Source organism: Triticum aestivum, chromosome 2B, assembly GCF_018294505.1.
Source record: "Triticum aestivum cultivar Chinese Spring chromosome 2B, IWGSC CS RefSeq v2.1, whole genome shotgun sequence".
Taxonomy (NCBI): domain Eukaryota; kingdom Viridiplantae; phylum Streptophyta; class Magnoliopsida; order Poales; family Poaceae; genus Triticum; species Triticum aestivum.
This window is the reverse complement of record NC_057798.1, coordinates 473,350,874-473,372,170: the sequence shown is the minus strand read 5'-3', so window position 1 is coordinate 473,372,170 and position 21,297 is coordinate 473,350,874.

Here is a 21,297-nt window from a genome sequence, read left to right as displayed (position 1 = left end):
AGGTGCAGAGCACGGAAGCCGGGCAGAGGGTTCTCGTCAGCCGGAGAAATATCCTGGCAATAGAACCATGTCTGATTCCAATCCTTTGGATGACTCGGTAGTTCAGCATAAGGAAAAAGGCAGCCTCTCCGCCGCTGAATCGAGATGCCACCAAGTTCCAGACTGGGCATGTTGGCGCGTTCATTCTGCCGGTTTAAGTAAAACAATTCTCTGAATAAAAGTAAGTTGGGTTCTTCTCCAAGGTACACCTCACAGAAGACTTGGAAGTTGCAAATATTTGACACGGAATTGGGCCCGATGTCTTGAGGTCTGAGATCAAAGAAATGCAAAAAATCCCTGAAGAATTTTGAACTGGGTGGAGCGAAGCCCCGGTTCATGTGATCAGTAAACACGATCACCTCCCCCTCCTTGGGTTGAGGCTTCTCCTCTGACGGGTTAGGAGCATGATAAGACATGATCTCCTTCTTGGGAAGATGGCCGGATTTCGCAAAATCAGACAAAGTGCTTTCTGTAACGACGGACTTGACCCAGTTACAGGTCACTGAAGGTTTGGGAACCTTGGGTACCATTAGGCAAATTGAAACCTATGACAAAAGAAAATTTTCCGGTTCAACTTATAAGCCGGAGGAGGACATCGTGAAATTATTCGAAAAACGGCGGCTTAAGAAGGGGCCTAATGACATATGGGTAATTATTCAATGGTATTTAAGCCGCTACAAGTATCAAAGGTAGTTAAATTTTCTTAAATCGCCGGAAGCAAGCAAGGTTGACAAAACAGTGTCATTATCTTAAAACTGGCTGTATGGACTATCGTGGTTGAACAGAGTCAACAGGTGCAGATTTTTGGTTAAGTGTGGAACAAACAAGTTTCACAAGTTTCAGCTATTATTTTGGATCAAACAATTGCTCTGAAAAGAAAAATTTCTAGATCTAAAACCAGTACAGAGAAGTTCATACACTCAAAGGAGGCCTTTAAACAAGGGAAATGAGATTTGTTTCTATTCGAGATGGATGCGGAACAGCCACTGCAATAGTTCTAGCTATCTAAAGATCAAAAAGGAGCACGAGAAAGGAAGAATATCAAGGGTTTGCAACGGGCGGCGATGAACACCGACGAACTCGGGAGGCCACAGTGCAAATCTAAACGCAGGAAAGGAAAGGGGCTTACGAATGCAGAGCTGCTGCAGGGTTCCATCGCGTTTCTCTGGATAAGTCAGGTTGATGCAGCGGCCTGGGTTGGAGAAGACAAGGAGCTCGACGGTGGCGGCGGCGGCGGGGCTCGAGTAACAGGGAGGCAGAAAGAAGAGGAAGACGACTGAGGGAGAAAATGAAAAGGACCTAGGGCGAGCCTATCTATAGGGAAGGGCCGACTAGGACGGTGCGAGAAATGAGGAGATTGAATATCATTATCCAGCGACCCCGACGCCTCGGGTTTCGGGATGATCAGTAAAGGCAAAGATCCGTTGAAGATATAGCAGAATAAAATAAGGATTTAATTGTAGATGACGTCACGACGGGTTAACGTGGATCCAGAAGATGACGTCATGGCGGGTTAAACCCTTTTGTACAGACAAAAGACCGAAGGCTTATTTCTCAAGGTATTTTAAGATTGACATGAACCGTTCAAATCAATCTGGGACCTAATGTTGGGGATATAACTATTTGTGTAAGCCGCCCAGGAGGGGCCGGGTTACGCAAATAAGACTCATCAGAAAGAAGCCCAAGACCAAGCATGAAGACGGCGGTTCAATAAAGGGTCTAAGGCCCACAGGCGGCTTAAGGACCATAGTGGTAAACCGCCATGATGACATGACTTGTAACATAAGGTAGAATTAACTAGTCACCGAGCCAGACACTGTCTATGAGCCGGCAGGGACTCTGTAGGCCGCAGGGCGTCAACCCCTGTATATAAGGGGACGACCCGCCGGCGGCTTAGGGACAAGAAACAACTCATCAAGAACCGGGCAAAGCATATCTCGCTCCCTGGTTATCGAAATCTCAAGCAATACCAACCCAACTAGACGTAGGCCTTACCTTCATTGTAAGGGGCCGAACTAGTATAACTCTCCCGTGTCCTTTGTCCCGATTAACCCCTTTAAGCTTCCTAGTTGCGATGGCTCCATGACTAAGTCCTTGCAAGAGGACATCTGTCGTGACAATTCCATGACACAACTCATGTCTATGGCTAGGAAACTTAACCATCTTTGATTCACGAGCTAGTCAAGTAGAGGCATACTAGTGACACTATGTTTGTCTATCTATTCACACATGTATTATGTTTCCGGGTAATACAATTCTAGCATGAATAATAAACATTTATCATGATATGAGGAAATAAATAATAACTTTATTATTGCCTCTAGGGCATATTTCCTTCACCATAAGGCCCATTATACTCCCCGGGGGGTTCCAGTAACCCCCCGGTACTCCAGTATATGCCCGAACTTGCCCGAAACACTTCTGAAGTCCAAACATAGTCATCCAATATATCGATCTTTATGTCTCTACCATTTCGAGACTCCTCGTCATGTCCGTGATCATATCCGAGACTCCGAACTACCTTCGGTACATCAAAACACATAAACTCATAATACCGGTCGTCACCAAACATTAAGCGTGCGGACCCTACGGGTTCAAGAACTATGTAGACATGACCGAGACACGTCTCCGGTCAATAACCAATAGCGGAACCTGGATGCTCATATTGGCTCCTACATATTCTACGAAGATCTTTATCGATCAAACCGCATAACAACATACGTTGTTCCCTTTGTCATTGGTATGTTACTTGCCCGAGATTCGATCGTTGGTATATCAATACCTAGTTCAATCTTGTTATCGGCAAGTATCTTTACTCGTTCCGTAATGCATCATCCCGCGACTAACTCATTAATCACATTGCTTGCAAGGCTTATAGTGATGTGCATTACCGAGAGGGCCCAGAGATACCTCTCCGACAATCTGAGTGACAAATCCTAATCTCGATATATGCCAACTCAACAAGTACCATCGGAAACACCTGTAGAGCACCTTTATAATCATCTAGTTATGTTGTGACGATTGGTAGCACACAAAGTGTTCCTCAGGTAATCGGGAGTTGCATAATCTCATAGTCATAGGAACATTTATAAGTTATGAAGAAAGCAATAGCACTAAACTAAAACGATCAAGTGCTAAGCTAATGGAATGGGTCAAGTCAATCACATCATTCTCCTAATGATGTGATCCCGTTTATCAAATGACAACTCATGTCTATGGTTAGGAAACCTTAACCATATTTGATCAACGAGCTAGTCAAGTAGAGGCATACTAGTGACACTATATTGTCTATGTATTCACACATGTATTATGTTTCTAGTTAATAAAATTCTAGCATGATAATAAACATTTATCATGAAATAAGGAAATAAATAATAACTTTATTATTGCCTCTAGGGCATATTTCCTTCATACAGCACGTTGCGGGAGAGTGGACCGCTGAATATAGATGGGGGAAGGTGATGACGATGTTGGGGACGATGACATAGGTGTTGGTGTAGATCGCGGTGATGATGATGGCCCCGGCGGCGTTCCGGCGCCCCGGGAGAGAGGGGGAGAGAGCCCCCTTCTTCTTCTTCTTCCTTGACCTTCTCCCTAGATGGGATAAGGGTTTCCCCTCTGGTCCATGGTCTCCATGGCGTGGGAGGGGCGAGAGCCCCTCCGAGATTGGATCTCTATCTCTCTCTGTTTCTGCGTTCTAGATTCTAGCCTTTCACCATTTCTTATATTCCCCGAGATCCGTAACTCCGATTGGGCTAAAAATTTAACACAATTTCTATCCGGATATTAGCTTTCTTGCGGCGAAAGAAGGGATCCAACCACCTTACGGGGTGGCCACGAGGGCCCAGGGTGCGCCTGACCCCCTGGGGCGCGCCCCTGCCTCGTGGCCCCCTCGGGCATCGTCTCGCGTTGACTCTTCTTCCCAAAAATCATACATATTCCAAAAAAATCCCCGTAAGTTTTTATCCCATTTGGACTCCGTTTGATATGGGTTTTCTGCGAAACAAAAAACATGCAACAAACAGGAATTGGCACTGGGCACTGGATCAATATGTTAGTCCCAAAAATAGTATAAAAAGTTGCCAAAAGTATATGAAAGTTGTATAATATTGGCATGGAACAATTAAAAATTATAGATACGATGGAGACGTATCAGCATCCCCAAGCTTAATTCCTGCTCCTCCTCGAGTAGGTAAATGATAAAAAAAGATAATTTTTGATGTGGAATGCTACCTAGCATAATCTTGATCATGTAATCTAATCATGGCATGAATATTAAGACACAAGTGATTCAAAGCAATAGTCTATCATTTGACATTAAGACAATAATACTTCAAGCATACTAATAAAGCAATCATGTCTTTTCAAAATAACATGGCCAAAGAAAGTTATCCCTAGTATTCATATGGTCTGTCTATGCTCCATCTTCACCACACAAAGTATTTAAATCATGCACAACCCCGGTTTTAGCCAAGCAATTGTTTCATACTTTAGTATTCTCAAACTTTTTCAACTTTCACGCAATACATGAGCGTGAGCCATGGTTATAGCACTATAGGTGGAATAGAATATGATGGTGGAGGTTGTGTGGAGAGGACAAAATAGAGAAAGTCTCACATCGACGCGGCTAATCAACGGGCTATGGAGATGCCCATCAACTGATGTCAATGTGAGGAGTAGGGATTGCCATGCAATGGATGCACTAAAAGTTATAAGTGTGTGAAAGCTCAAACTGGAAACTAAGTGGGTGTGCATCCAACTTGCTTGCTCATGAAGACCTCGGGCATTTGAGGAAACCCATCATCGGAATATACAAGCCAAGTTCTATAATGAAAAATTCCCACTAGAATATGAAAGTGAAAGCATAGGAGACTCTCTCTTTTAAGAACATGGTTCTACTTTGAAGCACAAGTGTGGTAAAAGGATAGTAGCATTGCCCCTTCTCTCTTTTTCTCTCTTTTTTTATTTTCTCCTTTTTTTGGTAGGCTTCTTTGGCCTCTTTTTTTTATTTGGGCTTCTTTGGCCTCTTTTATTTTTCATAAAGTCCGGAGACTCATCCCAACTTGTGAGGGAATCATAGCTTCCATCATCCTTTCCTCACATGGGACAATGCTCTAATAATGATGATCATCACACTTTATTTACTTACAACTCAATATTACAACTCGATATCTAGAACAAAGATATGACTCTATATGAATGCCTCTGGCGGTGTACCGGGATGTGAAGTGATCTAGCATAGCAAAGATACCAAAAAAACAGACAAGCCATGAAAACATCATGCTAGCTATCTTAGGATCATGCAAAGCAATATGACAATGAATGCCCAAGTCATGTATATGATGATGATGGAAGTTGCATGGCAATATATCTCGGAATGGCTATGGAAATGCCATGATAGGTAGGTATGGTGGCTGTTTTGAGGAAGATATAAGGAGGCTTATGTGTGATAGAGCGTATCGTATCACGGGGTTTGGATGCACCGGCGAAGTTTGCACCAACTCTTGAGGTGAGAGAGGGCAATGCACGGTACCGAAGAGGCTAGCAATGATGGAAGGGTGAGAGTGCGTATAATCCATGGACTCAACATTAGTCATAAAGAACTCACATACTTATTGCAAAAATTTATTAGCCATCAAAACAAAGTACTACACGCATGCTCCTAGGGGAAGGGTTGGTAGGAGTTAACCATCACGCGATCCCGACCTCCACACAAAGGATGACTGTCGGTGTCAAAACCGGCGGATCTCGGGTAGGGGGTCCCGAACTGTGCGTCTAGGCGGATGGTAACAGGAGACAAGGGACACGATGTTTTACCCAGGTTCGGGCCCTCTTGATGGAGGTAAAACCCTACATCCTGCTTGATTAATATTGATGATGTGTGTTACAAGAGTAGATCTACCACGAGATCAAGGAGGCTAAACCCTAGAAGCTAGCCTATGGTATGATTGTTGTTCGTCCTACGGACTAAAGCCATCCGGTTTATATAGACACCGGAGAGGGCTAGGGTTACACAGAGTCGGTTACAATGGTAGGAGATCTACATATCCGTATCGCCAAGCTTGCCTTCCACGCCAAGGAAAGTCCCATCCGGACACGGGACGAAGTCTTCAATCTTGTATCTTCATAGTCTTGGAGTCCGGTCGATGATGATAGTTCGGCTATCGGGACAATCCCTAGTCCAGGACTCCCTCGGTAGCCCCCGAACCAAGCTTCAATGACGACGAGTCCGGCGTGTATGTTGTCTTTGGCGTTTGCAAGGCGGGTTCTCCTTCACGCTCCAGGTGTTTGCCGGATAGTGTCCGGTTGCTTCATAAACGTTGCGCTCCTTGGCTTCCACGTCCAATAATGGCCTTCTTCCACGTGTTGTATGAATGCGAAAAGCCAGGGTATTCTTACGTTTTACCCCCTAGCTGCACGAATAAGCTGCCTATAAGAGAGGCGAGGATCCAGATCCAAATCACACCATCCTCCTTCCGCAAGTACTCATCGAGGCGCATCTGACAAAAAATCCATTCCAACATGGACAGTCGACGCGGCTCCTCTTCTCGCGCTCCCAATCCTCAGCTAGGAGATTGGAGGAGATGCTCAGTCCCGCATAGCGAGTTAGTGACGTTCCAAGCAGAGGGATACCTTCCCCCGGCCTTTATGGTTCCGGTTCGAGCCGGACTGGCCACCTACAAGGGTGGGAAGCAGGCGGAGAGCGTCCCCAATCCCTCCAAAGGAGAGCGGGTATGCTTCGTCCCCTACTTAATAAGGGGACTCGGATTTCCTATACATCCGTTTCTCCGGGGGCTCCTGGAGTTCTATGGACTCCAACTTCACCACCTCATGCCTGCCTCCATTTTGCACATCGCGGGCTTTGTAGCTCTTTGCGAGCTGTTCTTGGGCATCAAGCCCCATTTTGCATTGTGGAAGAGGTTGTTTTGCCTCGTACCCCGTTCTCACGGGGGGTCGATATATCAAGTGGGCGGAGCCGAAATATGGCGCATCGCCGGGACCGGATATCTATGCGGAACCCCGAAGAAGGCGTCCGAAGACTGGCCTTCGGAGTGGTTCTATATGGAAGACGCCCCGCTGCCGGATCCAGTTCGGATCGGCCTCCCGGAGTTTAGCAACGCTCCTCTGAAGAAACGCCTGAGTTGGCGCCCGCGGAGCCCTCAACGGGAAGATGATAGGAGCGTCCACTATCTGATGGGCCGGATATGGCTACTAGCCCATTCCAGATTAACCATGATTGGAGTCATGGCCACATGCATTATGCGAGGGGTGCAGCCACTCCAATATAGGGGCCACCCCATGTGGGATTTTAACGGGGAGAATGACGCCACCCATCATGGCCGCATGGGACCGGGATCGGCCACCGATCTGTTGAAGATCCTGTCCGGCTTGTACAAGGGGGAGGAGGAGGACTTTCTCCGCACGAGTCCATTGAATGGATTCTCCATGAATAACCCTCAAAGCTGGGTAAGCGGACGTTTATATATCTGATCCGGGCTTTCAAAGACAAGTGTCTTACCTTATGATTTCGACGCAGGAACTGCGCCAGGATGTGGCGGGCATAGAAAGCCCAACTTCACAACCCGAGGATCCGGGAAGATCCCTTGATCCGGCCTCCGAAGAGGATCCGGACATAAAGGTGGATTTGATTGACGAGGTGTTCCACCAGCTCAGCATAGACAATGCTTTAGTCGCCATTACGGCTGACTACCCCGGTTTATGTCCGGCTTCTCAGGTGAGTACGACCGAAGTCTTGACACCGTTACTTTTTTAATGCTTATTTCTGACCACCGTGTACCAATGGTGCTTGGCAGGAGGTGCCTTCACGGCGGGAAGCCGAGCCTGCGACGACTGATCAAACGAGGTCAGTGTGGCCTAGCAGGCGGAAGAGGAGTGCGGCGCGAATTGAAACGTCGCCGCAAAGGTATGGTGCACCATTGTCCTTTAAGGGAAAGACTCCTGGGAAGCATATTAATGCTCATGATTCTTCCAGGAGAAAGAGCGCTCGCCGGACTGAGTCCGGAGAGGGTGCCCACCAAGCCTCCGCCAGCCAGGCTCCAACGCCTGGTCCGGAGGGGGAGGCGAGCGCAAGGCGCGAGCCGGATGCTCCTCCAACGGAGGATGCTGACAGGTTGTCCGCCACCAGGTCTGAGGTGGAGAGCGCCATGAATCACAGGCGCAGTCGGACAGTTCTTCGTGATGCGTGTTTCTCCCATGAGGCGTTAAATGCCTTTAATGCGGGAGACGTGCACCTCCGTGATGCTCAAGATGGTTTAACCAGAGCCACGGAGCAGTATGTAAAGGACATACGGGTAAGGAATTTTAATAGTTATATATGCCAGTAGCCCCCGAGACTTAAAATAGTTAAACTAACTGATTTAAGGATCATTTGTTATGCAGGATCTTACTGAGAAGAATACCCACCTGTCTCAGGAGCTTCAAGAATGCAAGGCCCAACTTGAGGCCGCACAAGCCGCTGTCGGGGGAGCCACGGAGACCCCCTCTGGTAATTCATATTTTGAAAAAAGAAGTAGTTTATGAAGTGCGGCGTGTGTGCATAGTCTGACAATAATATTGCAGAGGGTGCCGGACTAGATCCGGACAAGCAACAGCTGCTGCGCCAGTTGAAGGCCGGCGAGAGGGTGCTTATGAGGGTGCAGCAGGAGAGGAACAAACTCCAAGATGCCAACACCCAGCTGGGCGAAGAACTAAAAGATGTTCGGGTCCAGCTGTCTAACTCCGTAAAGGAGAATCGGCGGCTTCGTCACGGCATTTATAGTAAGTGCTTGAGCAAACTCTTTTGAAAAGAAGAGTTCGGCGAGGAAGTCGATTGATAGAAATGTGTGTGTAGGTGTGCTCACGGGTCGTCCGGCGGAGGAGATGCCTGGTTCCACGGGAGACCCTCTTCCCGAGCTGCTGCAACTGCATGAACGTGTTCGGCAGGCGATGAGCGGCGTCGTTCAGGCCTTATGGCCTTCCGTCTCCCTACCTGAGGGCCTTGGAGGGCTTGCTGAGAAGCTTCAGGGAGTACGGCGACGTCTCTGTCTGTGGAAGATGTCGGCCTGCCGTCAAGGCGCCAGGGAGGCCTGGGCCATGGTGAAGACGCGGTACCCGAAGGCTGACCCAAACCACATGGCCGAGGTCGGACCTGTGGGGCCCGATGGGAAGGAGATCACTGTGAGCTTGATGTACGGCCAAGTAGAATTGGCCGCGAAATATTCCCAACAGGACTGTAAATTAGACAGCCTGTTAGATGGGATTGAAGAGGAGTACAATCAGTCTGTTTGACGATGTAATTTTAAAATGACATGTAAAATGCCTTCTAGCCGGATTGTAGATCGTTTGCCTTTGCGGACCTTTTCGCTTCAACCTCGGGACCCAACAGTCCGGCGTGTGTCCGAATACCCTTATGGTTATAGAAGAACCGGGGCATGCATGGAGACAAGGTGTAGGGGTCATAATTGCTTTATCAGACAAGTGCCCAACTAGCTATGTTATATTACATGGTTAGTAAGAAACATCTTCCAGGGAGAATAGTTCCGTTAAGGGTTCCTTTCCCTGGGAGGCATGCCCTAAAGTGCATGTCCGGACTTTGAAAATAGCAGAAAAAGTATCTGGGGGCAGATAAATAAGTAAGTAATAAATCATCTTTCAGGTCACCGGCCGAATATTCCCTTAAGAACGCTAGCCTTCGGCTTCACCCAGTCTGAGGTACACATCCGGCTGACCCGGCAGTAACAATCGCAGAGGTGCTCCCTTTACCTCCTAGCCGAACAATCGGGAACGTAGGGGTAAGCACAGGAGCCAGGCAACCCGGATTGGCCAAAACTTAAGTCATATCGATGCATATAATGGTGATCAAAAGGTACATGCGGAAGTGTGACACATGTGGTGGGCATGAAGCCCATATAAATAAGCTTCTGTTAAAGAAGCCCCCAGGTATAACGAGTGCGAGTAGCACATCAAGTGAGTGCGAACAAAGCGCAGATTAGCCCTCAGGAGGTTTGTACTGAAAGAGGGAGGAAAAAGGAGGGAAAGCAAAGACAGCGAAAAAACATGAAAGGTGGATGGAGGAAGGAGACGAACCCTGAGTCCGGCGCTAGGCGTAAAATCTTCGGAGACGGGTTGCGTTCCATGGGTTTGGCTCGAGTCGGTTGTCAGATGCGTTGCGTAGACGGTATGCACCGCCGGTAAGGACTTGGTCAATGATGAAGGGACCTTCCCATTTGGGCTTAAGTTTGTCCTTTTTCTTGTCCGGCAGGCGTAGAACTAGCTCGCCAACATTGTAAGTTTTGGCCCGTACTTCTCTGCTTTGATATCTTCGAGCCTGCTGTTGATAGAATGCAGAACGGGATTTTGCCACGTCGCGCTCCTCCTCTAAAGCGTCCAAACTGTCCTACCGATCCAACTCGGCTTCTCTTTCCTCGTACATGCGCACGCGAGGTGAGTCATGAATTATATCGCAGGGCAAAACTGCCCCAGCGCCGTATACCATAAAAGATGGTGTGAATCCGGTTGTGCAGTTTGGCGTGGTCCGCAGCCCCCAGAGTACGGAGTCGAGCTCCTCTACCCAGTGCGTGTTAGATTTCGTGAGGGACCGCACTAATCTGGGTTTGATGCCGCTCATGATTAGACCATTTGCTCGTTCCACTTGACCATTAGTTTGAGGGTGGTAGACTGAAGCGTAGTCGAGCTTGATGCCCATGTTTTTGCACCAGAGTTTAACCTCGTCGGCCGTGAAATTTGTGCCGTTATCAGTGATGATGCTGTGGGGGACGCCAAAACGGTGTACTACCCCGGATATGAAGTCTATCACAGGTCCGGATTCTGCCGTTTTAACCGGCTTGGCCTCTATCCATTTGGTGAATTTGTCCACCATGACCAATAAGTATTTGTGCTTGTGGGTTCCCCCTTTAAGGGGTCCAACCATGTCAAGCCCCCAGACCGCGAATGGCCAAGTAATGGGTATAGTTTTGAGGGCGGTGGGTGGCATGTGGCTCTGATTAGCAAAGAGCTGGCAACCGACGCATCGTTGGACTAAGTCCTGAGCATCTGCCCGGGCGGTCGGCCAATAAAATCCTGTACGGAAGGCCTTGCCTACAAGGGCCCGGGCGGCGGCGTGGTGCCCGCCGAGTCCGGCGTGAATTTCAGCCAGGAGATTTCGCCCTTCCTCTTCGGAGATACACCTTTGAAGGACTCCGGTTGTGCTTTTCTTATAAAGTTCTCCCTCATGGACCTTGTAGGCTTTAGATCGCCGAACTATGCAGCGGGCCTCATTTTGGTCTTCGGAAAGTTCCTGCCTGATTAAGTAGGCTAGGAATGGTTCCGTCCACGGGGCAATTACTGCCAGTATTTTGTGGGCTGAATCTGTTATTTCATTGGCTGAGCCACCGATTGTGTCAGAATGTTCTGCGTTAGGTGATGCAGTTGGTTCCGGATTGTTATTTCCGGACTCCTCTTCCCATAATACGGATGGCTTAAAGAGCCGCTCCAGGAAGATGTTTGGAGGGACGGCGTCGTGTTTTGCACCGATGCGTGCCAACACGTCTGCTGCCTGGTTATTATCCCGGGCTACATGGTGGAATTCGAGTCCTTCGAACCGGGCTGACATTTTTAGGACAGCGTTACGGTAGGCTGCTACTTTCGGATCCTTGGCGTCAAAGTCTCCATTTACTTGGGATATTGCGAGGTTTGAATCCCCGCGCACCTCTAGGCGTTGAATACCCATGGAGATTGCCATCCGGAGGCCATGTAGAAGGGCCTCGTATTCGGCTGCATTGTTGGAGTCCGTGTACATTATTTGAAGCACGTATTGGACTGTGTCTCCGGTTGGGGACGTCAAGACGATGCCAGCCCCCAAGCCAACCAACATTTTGGAGCCGTCGAAATGCATGATCCAATTGGAGTATGCACCGTACTCTTTAGGGAGTTCGGCTTCGGTCCATTCGGCGATGAAGTCAGCCAGAACTTGCGACTTGATAGCTCGTCGTGGTTTGTAGGTTATATCAAATGGTAAGAGCTCAATGGCCCATTTTGCAATCCTGCCCATCGCATCACGATTGTTTATAATGTCGTTGAGAGGTACTTCGGAGGCCACCGTTATGGAACACTCTTGAAAGTAGTGCCGCAGCTTCCGGGATGCCATGAACACCGCATACGCTATCTTTTGATAGTGTGCGTACCGGGACTTGCATGGAGTTAAGACAGTGGATACGTAGTACACTGGTTTTTGAAGAGGGAATTTGTGCCCTTCTGTTTCTCATTCGACGACGAGTACCGCGCTGACAACTTGATGTGTCGCTGCGATATATAACAACATCGGTTTGCCCAGGTTGGGCGCGGCCAGGACCGGATTTGTTGCCAATACGGCCTTAATTTCTTCGAGTCCGGCCGTGGCGGCATCCGTCCATTCGAAATGTTCGGTGCGCCGGAGGAGGCGATAGAGGGGCAGTGCCTTTTCTCCCAAACGGGAGATGAAGCGGCTTAGAGCCGCCACACATCTAGTTAGTTTTTGTATTTGCTTGAGGTCTTTTGGGATATCCAATTGTGACAGAGCTCGGATCTTGGCTGGGTTTGCTTCAATTCCTCTACCGGATACAATGAAGCCCAAGAGCTTTCCGGCTGGTACGCCGAAAACACATTTTTCCGGGTTGAGCTTAATGTCATATGCTCGGAGGTTGTCGAATGTCACCCTCAAGTCGTCTACTAGAGTTTCGACATGTTTGATCTTGACGACCACATCGTCTACGTATGCCTCTACTGTTTTGCCTATCTGGGTAGCCAGACATGTCTGAATCATGCGCTGATATGTTGCGCCGGCGTTTTTGAGTCCAAAGGGCATTGTATTGAAGCAGAATGGCCCATATGGAGTAATGAATGCCGTTGCGTCCTGGTCTTTTTCCGCCATCTTGATTTGATGGTATCCGGAGTATGCGTCGAGGAAGCACAATGAATCGTGCCCTGCGGTAGCATCGATGATTTGGTCGATGCGAGGGAGAGGGAAAGGGTCCTTTGGACAGGCCTTGTTAAGGTCTTTGAAATCGACGCAAAGGCGCCAGGATTTGTCCTTTTTCGGTATCATTACCAGGTTGGCTAGCCAGTCCGGATGTTTTATATCTCTGATGAATCCGGCTTCTAAGAGTTTGGCTAGCTCCTCTCTCATTGCCTGTCTTTTGGGTTCGGAAAATCGCCGAAGGGCCTGTTTGACTGGCTTGAATCCTTTTAGGATATTTAGGCTGTGCTCTGCCAGCCTGCGTGGGATTCCTGGCATGTCTGAAGGGTGCCAGGCAAAAATGTCCCAATTTTCCCGAAGGAATTCTCGTAGTGCGGCTTCTACATCAGGATTTAATTGTGCCCCAATGGAGGCCGTCTTTGTGGGGTCCGTTGGATGGACCTGGAACTTGCTATTTTCGTCTGCTGGTTTAAAAGAGGTGGACTTAAACCTCTTATCGAGTAGCACATCGTCCCTATCCACCGTGGAGCGCAGCGCAGTGAGTTCCTCTGCCGCTAGGGCTTCGGATAATGTCTCTAGGGCTAGTGCGGCTGTCTTATTTTCAGCGCGGAGTGCTATATCTGGATCACTGACGAGAGTGATTATTCCATTGGGCCCGGGCATTTTGAGCTTCATGTACCCGTAATGGGGTATAGCTTGGAAGATTGTGAATGCCTCTCGCCCTAACAAGGCGTGATAGCCGCTGCCGAATGGGGCCACTTGGAATGTGACCTCTTCGGACCTGTAATTGTCCGGCGAGCCGAACACTACATCTAGAGTGATTTTTCCTGCGCAGCGTACTTCTCGACTAGGGATTATTCCCCTGAAGGTTGTGCTGCTTCGCTCAATGCGGCTCCAGTCAATTTCCATTTTTTGAAGGGTTTCTTCGTAGATGAGGTTTAATCCGCTGCCGCCATCCATGAGTACCTTGGTAAGACGAAAGCCGTCCACTATCGGACTGAGGACCAATGCAGCTAGTGCTCTAGCTGTTCGGAATTTAGGTTCGTTGCTGGCGTTGAAGGTGATAGCCGTGTCGCTCCATGGATTTGCTGTTGCTACTTGGTAGACTTCGGCGAGGCTGCGGATTGTTCGTTTCCGCATGTTATTTGATGCGAAAGTCTCGAAGACTATTAATACCGTACTGGTACTGCTGGGCTGGTTGCCCGGGGCTAAAAAGCCTTCGCCACTTTTGGCCACCTGCCGTAGTATCCAACATGCTCGGAGGCTATGTGTTGGAGTGGCGCCCTCTGTACTGTGGATTTTGCAGGGTCCGTTGAGCCATCCTCCAGTACGGTTCCGTACCCTTTAGGGGGGTTTTGCTTCTTGGTTTTTAACCCGGGCGCTTGAGTATGACGCACCCTTTTATTTCGGACCGGGGCTGTATTCAGGGCCGGATTGTCCCAAAACCTAGTTTCGGTTTTCCAGGCGCTCTCCATCGCACAGTATTTTTGTACAATGGTCGCTAGGTCGGCGAAGCGTGTAACTTCGCGACGACTTATGGCGTTTATGATTCCCTTGTCCGTGCAATTGTTGCAAAAAATTGAAACGCGCTTTCTTCATGGCAATCCTTTATCCTGTTCATAACCAGGAGGAATCTGGCCCAGTAATGATGTACTGTTTCATTGGGCTCTTGTCGTATTTGAGATAGATCGCTTATGTTTGGGTGGGCGGGCGGAATTAAGTTCGGAACCCCGCCCGATCTGAGGCTCAAAGGCCAAGAAGTTTTTGGATTTGGAAGCTTGGTTTGTTGGATGCCTTCCAACAAATCTGGTCCGATGCCTGACTTTAGGTTCAGTATTTGATTGACGTCCGTCCCTCCGCGGGAATCCGGCATGGAGGGATCGGGAATTCGGACATAGCTGGTTTTTAATATAGAAGAAGAGTCGCCGCATTGTTCCTCTACCACAACAACATGGTGGGTAGCCTGGGGAGAGTTAATTTCTCTCAGATCGGTTTTAAGACCAATCTGATTGTAGTCTGTAGCGACTCCCAGGGCAGCGATGCGATCCAAGAGCTTGTTTACGGAGGAGAGCTCAATCGGATTTAGCTGCTCGGCGAATTCCGAGCTGACGTGAAGATCGCTTTTGATGACCTGAGAGGTCATCGTCGGAGCGGTGGCCGAACAGGCGGTCATAAGAAAACCACTAACTGGATAGTTTGGTCGGCGGCCAAAGCTCCCTTGACGACGGTGTCGTCTTTAAAGACGGGAAAAGGCATCCTTCCTGATTGCAACGGCACAGAGGAGCTCTCAATGAAAGCACCAATGTTAGTGTCAAAACCGGCGGATCTCGGGTAGGGGGTCCCGAACTGTGCATCTAGGCGGATGGTAACAGGAGACAAGGGACACGATGTTTTACCCAGGTTCGGGCCCTCTTGATGGAGGTAAAACCCTACGTCCTGCTTGATTAATATTGATGATGTGTGTTACAAGAGTAGATCTACCACGAGATCAAGGAGGCTAAACCCTAGAAGCTAGCCTATGGTATGATTGTTGTTCGTCCTACGGACTAAAGCCATCCGATTTATATAGACACCGGAGAGGGCAAGGGTTACACAGAGTCGGTTACAGTGGTAGGAGATCTACATATCCGTATCGCCAAGCTTGCCTTCCATGCCAAGGAAAGTCCCATCCGGACACGGGACGAAGTCTTCAATCTTGTATCTTCATAGTCTTGGAGTCCGGCCGATGATGATAGTTCGGCTATCCGGACACCCCCTAGTCCAGGACTCCCTCAATGACAATCAAAAAAATAAATGATGCTCCGACTTCATCACATAACGGTTCACCATATGTGCATGCTTCGGGAATCACAAACCTCAACAAAAGTATTTCTACTAATCCATAATCACTCACTAGCATGACTCTAATATCACCACCTTTATATCGCAAAACTATTGCAAGGAATCAAACATATCATATTCAGTGATCTATAAGTTTATGTAGGATTTTATGACTAACCATGTGAATGACCAATTCATGTCATCTCTCTAAATAGATATAAGTGAAGCAAGAGAGTTTAATTCTTTCTATAAAAGATATGCCCACACTCTACCAAATATAAGTGAAGCAAAAGAGCATTCTACAAATGGCAATTTTCTGTGTGAAGGGAAACAGGCAATCCAAACTTCAAATGATATAAGTGAAGCACATGAAGCATTGTATAAAGCCATACTCAAAAGATTTAAGTGAAGTGCAAAGAGCATTCTATAAATCAACCAAGGACTATCTCATACCAGCATGGTGCATAAAGTAAAGTGAAAACTAAACGCAAAAGATGCTCCAAGATTTGCACATATCACATGAACGAAACGAATCCAAAAACATATCGATACTTGTTGAAGAAAGATGGGATGCCTTCCGGGGAATCCCCAAGCTTAGACGCTTCAGTCTCCTTGAATATTTACTTGGGGTGCCTTGTGCATCCCCAAGCTTGAGCTCTTGCCTCTCCTCCTTTTCCTCATATCGAGATCTCCTCGATCTTCAAACACTTCATCCACACAAAACTTAAACAGAAAACTCGGTAACATCCGTTAGTATAATAAAGCAAATCACTACTCTAGGTACTGTGGCAAACCAATTCATATTTTGTTTTTGCATTGTAGATACTGTAATATAACTTTTCCATGGCTTAATCCACTGATAGAAATTGATAGTTTAATCAAAACAAGCAAACTATGCATCAAAAACAGAATCTATCTTAAACAGGACAGACTGTAGTAATCTGAACATTCACCATACTTCTGGTACCCCCAAAATTCTACCAAAATTAGAAAAGATAAACAATTTGTATATAAAGACAGTGCAAAAAGTTTCAGAACCGTTTGGTGTTCCAGTAAAAAATGTAAAATCTCACATTACAGCCAAAGTTTCTGTCCTGCACCGCACAAACCAACAAGCAATCTAAACATCCTAAAGGCAAACCTTAGCACATTATTTTATTTTTAAACTTTATAAAAGCACACAACAGAAATAAATTACTCTCTAAAACTTCCGGGTTGTCTCCCTGGCAGCGCTTTCTTTAAAGCCATTAAGCTAGGCATATAGTGCTCAAGTAATGGATCCACCCGGATCCCAAGGTATATCAAAGCCAATTTTAATTTACAATGATTTGTAGTTTAGTAGTGAGCACAAAGTAACATATATCATGCAACAATGAAGTCTAACTCTCTTCCTATGCATCGACATGTCATAAAAGAACAAATCATGCACACATAGTAAAGGCCAATGCATAGTATAAACAGTTTCTTGCAATTTTATCATATTGGAAACACGGAGAGGCGGAGATGTAGTTCCTCTATCATAATAATTGCAAGTAGGAGCAGCAAGCACATGCATATTATATCTATCAAAATCATCATGTGTAGTAGTAAAACGCAACCCATCAATATAATTCTTAATAAGGGCAAACTTCTCCGATATAGTGTAGTAGGGAGAATTCAAAAAGATAATAGGATTATCATGCGTGGGTGCAAGCAACAACTAGACAATTCCCCGCGCGTTGCTGCGGGAATTGGTGGCAATTTATTAAGATGGTGCATTGCATGAAACGTGAATATTCCAATAAAACAATATGAGCATGAAAATTTAAATATAAGAGATTTACCGTACTTGATTAGTTTATTTTTGCATAGTTTAGGAACATAAGTAGCATAATGTGGGTCTATAATTCCTTGGAGTAGTCCACGCTCTTGTCTTCTTCATCGAGGACAATTTGGACATGTTTAAATCCTTTCGTCATGTACTCAAAGATGTATTTGGTGGACCTTAATGGACGTTCCTGGAGTAGCTTTCTAGTGTTGTCTTCACATGCGTAGTCTTTCGAAGTGATCCATGTTGGGGATTTAGTGGAATTTTTCATGTCTGCAATAGCCTCCTTGTACTTCTTATGAGTTTTTTTGATGCATGAGTTGATGAAGAGGGTAGAACATTCTCTGTTGCATAAGGTTGCATCCTGTAGAAAAGTAGGTGTGGATGTTGTGAAATATCATAGACATTAAACTGGTGAAAGAACTTTGCATATAATAGACATACCTTTTGCCTTCTTGCTGCTTGTCCATGTATTTGACAGTGGCAAATTTTTAGGAGTAGGAAAGAGTTGCTTGTAGTTGTAGGTTGTATGAAGAGTATTATATAGGTGGCCTGCAATTGTAAATATTTTGTTTCAGAAATCTTTAATACACAATTAACTGGGCAATGAATTTTCATAAACTGGCAAGTGTTACTTACATTGTGATTCTAATAACATCCATTTAAGGTGTTAATGTAGGAATCAATATTTGACATGCATGCACGATTCTACAGTTTGGAAAATAAAATACCATGGCACATTTATAGCAGTGTATCCATTATTGATCAGTACAAATTTGCAACTGTTGCAAGAAAATCTGAAGTCACTTGCATGAAACCAAAAGTACCTATGAGAACACATCTCGATTACAATAGAAGATGATCAACATAAAAAATTATTGTTGTTCTGCTGGCAGTGTGAAAGCATTGTGGAAGTTGAACATTCTCGGTTATTTACGGTTATGGGCAAAGATCATATTTTGTGTGTGTGATGTTGATGTCGATGATTCTTCGTTTGCAAGTTGGTGTGATGTTTGTTTACCTGCAGAGGTTGTTGCTTCATAATATGAAGAATAGATGGTGAAATAAATTGCAAAACATATCGTACAGAAGATAATATATTTGGAGGGATATAATGTGCCTAACAAACCTCTTTTTCATTTTTTAGTCATGAGTTCCAAACGCATACGACGGTTCTAGGCAGCAACATATATACGGGTTTGCTAGAGGAGGAGGATTAGGTAACGATGGACGACGTTTCCGTCCAACCGGATTATGTGAAGAACTTTCAGCACTATCCATGTCGGAACTCTACCAAACGTAAGGCGATACAAACAGATGAACGGCGCGAAGATACCAAAGCAAATTGTCATGAAACCTATGTAAGCGGGTGAGATGCAAGGTGTATGTCATACATGTTCAATTGGCAAAAGTAAATTCAGATTTGGACAACTGCAAGGGGATGGCGTGAAGAGACTAAAGAATACTCTCATAAAACAATTGTAAAATGCAGGGGATTAATGGTAGATATATGGATTGTCATACCATACTAAATTGAAATTTGGATAAACAAACAAAAACTCAGAACAGGGTAAATAAATAGAATGCACAACTATAAAAAAATCAAAACAGAGGAAATTAATAAAATATAGAGCTAAGTATTCAATCTAAAAAAACTAAATTGAAATATATTAATGGAGCAAACAAATATTCAGAATTAGTGATGGATGGAATAGTATGTACCTATAGGATGGGATTTCTGGGTATGCAACAAGCATAGAACAACCAAGAGCACTACCCAGGTCTCCAAATCGTCCAACACCTAAGGAATCCCAGATTTTTATTCAATCAATATATGTCGTGAGGCAAAATTAATCAAGCATACCAAAATTCAAAAAAATAGCAGTTAATTTCATATAGTAATCTAGCACACAAAAATTCAGAATTAGCAATAGATGGCATCAGAATCTACATATAGGTGCTATAAATTCGAGGCTCTTGGTCTTGGGTATGCAGCAGGGGAAGAAGAACCAAGTTGGGGGCCCTGGTGTTCAATTCATCCAGTACATGAGGAAGTCCAACATTGCGATTAAACTTGTAGTATGTGATCGGGAATGTAAAGAAGGACAGCAGGACAGGGGAGGGAGTTGCTCACTAATGGTACCGGTATCAGCGGTATGGCAGATGCCCACCCGTGTGGAGGACGATTGGTACAACGTGAGTTCAGGTGGAGCACCGAATTTAAAGAGGAATACATCAGTTTCTTGTGCAGAGATCATGGGGAGAGGAAGTGAAGCATCGATCATTAAAGACCTGCAGCGAAAGGGTTTAAGTGATGGCAACAGAGAAGATAAACAACGTGGCCCATTTGGAGCATTGGGCTGCAGAAGTGGGTTGTGTGGTTTGGTGTCGGCAAAAAATTGAGGACCTCCAGGTCCAAAAGCCTAGCGAGCAGCAGTGAAGTTAATGCGGCGGTGCTCACCTCGCCATCGACGCCACGGAGCAGAGCAACTGCCCACAGAGGGTCCATTCTGGGTGGCCGGTTGGAGCATAGGAAAGTGTATTGTGAGGTGGGGCGATACGCGAGAGAGGGGGCGGTTAATGGTGCGGTGAGCAGCGGTGGTGGCTTGGAGGTGGCGCCGGGAGTCAGCCTGGTGGCGGAGGAGGCGTACAGGGGCGGTGGCGCGCATGATGGGCTCCCACAGGCAGCTCCGTGGTCAGTGGCCGGGGGAAACGACACGAGATGCGGGGCTGGGAGCGGCGGCTTGCATCGTTCGACGCGTCCAGCGGCAAGGTGTGGGAAGGCACTGGGGTGGTCAATATGGCCTCGCACGGAGCCGTCGCCTTCCTCGCCCATCACCTCCATTCGGCCCCTCCAATCGCCGCGAGCACGAAAAGTTGGTTGGCCGGTGGTGCACCCGCGCAACGCGCACCAATAGAAGGAGGAGAGGGGGAAGTGCGGAGGCGCTCTGGTGGTGGCGAGCACAGCGCACAACGAGGAGACTGAAAGGAGCAGGGTAGTCTGGCGGGATGGGCGGAGAGATTGGGTTTCAGTTGGGGTCGCTGGGCATGCGGGAGATTGGGATGAGCGGCTGCTGTGGTTGAAGGAAAAAACAGTTTTAGTATGGAGGAGGTTGAAGGGAAGAGGGGGAAGGAGGCGGCCGCCGCAGAAGGAGTGGTGTGCGGCGGCAGGAAGGGTGGGTGCCGGCTTGGGAGTGAGGCGTGGTAGAGAGGGAGGGAGCGGCCAGGGGAAGGGGGAGGAAAGCTGGGCAGGGGTGTTATCGTAGGGGAAAAAGAAAAAGAGGCCAATGGGCTAGGCTGGAGCCAACGTGTCATGCGCTTGACTGGCTGGTCCTACCAAGAGTAACTGAAGCCGACGTGTGCAGTAACTGAAGCTAACATGTTTGTTCTTTGGTATGATGGGTCCCACTTGTAAGCCTCTAATTAAACACTGACGGGGCAGTGCTGCTCATGTGGATGGTCTGCTGATACGTCTCCGTCGTATCTATAATTTTTGATTGTTCCATGCCAATATTCTACAACTTCCATATACTTTTTGGCAACTTTTTATACTATTTTTTGGGACTAACATATTGATCCAGTGCCCAGTGCCAGTTCCTGTCTGTTGCATGTTTTTTTGTTTCGCATAAACCCAATATCAAACGGAGTCCAAACGGGATAAAAACGGACGGAGATTTTT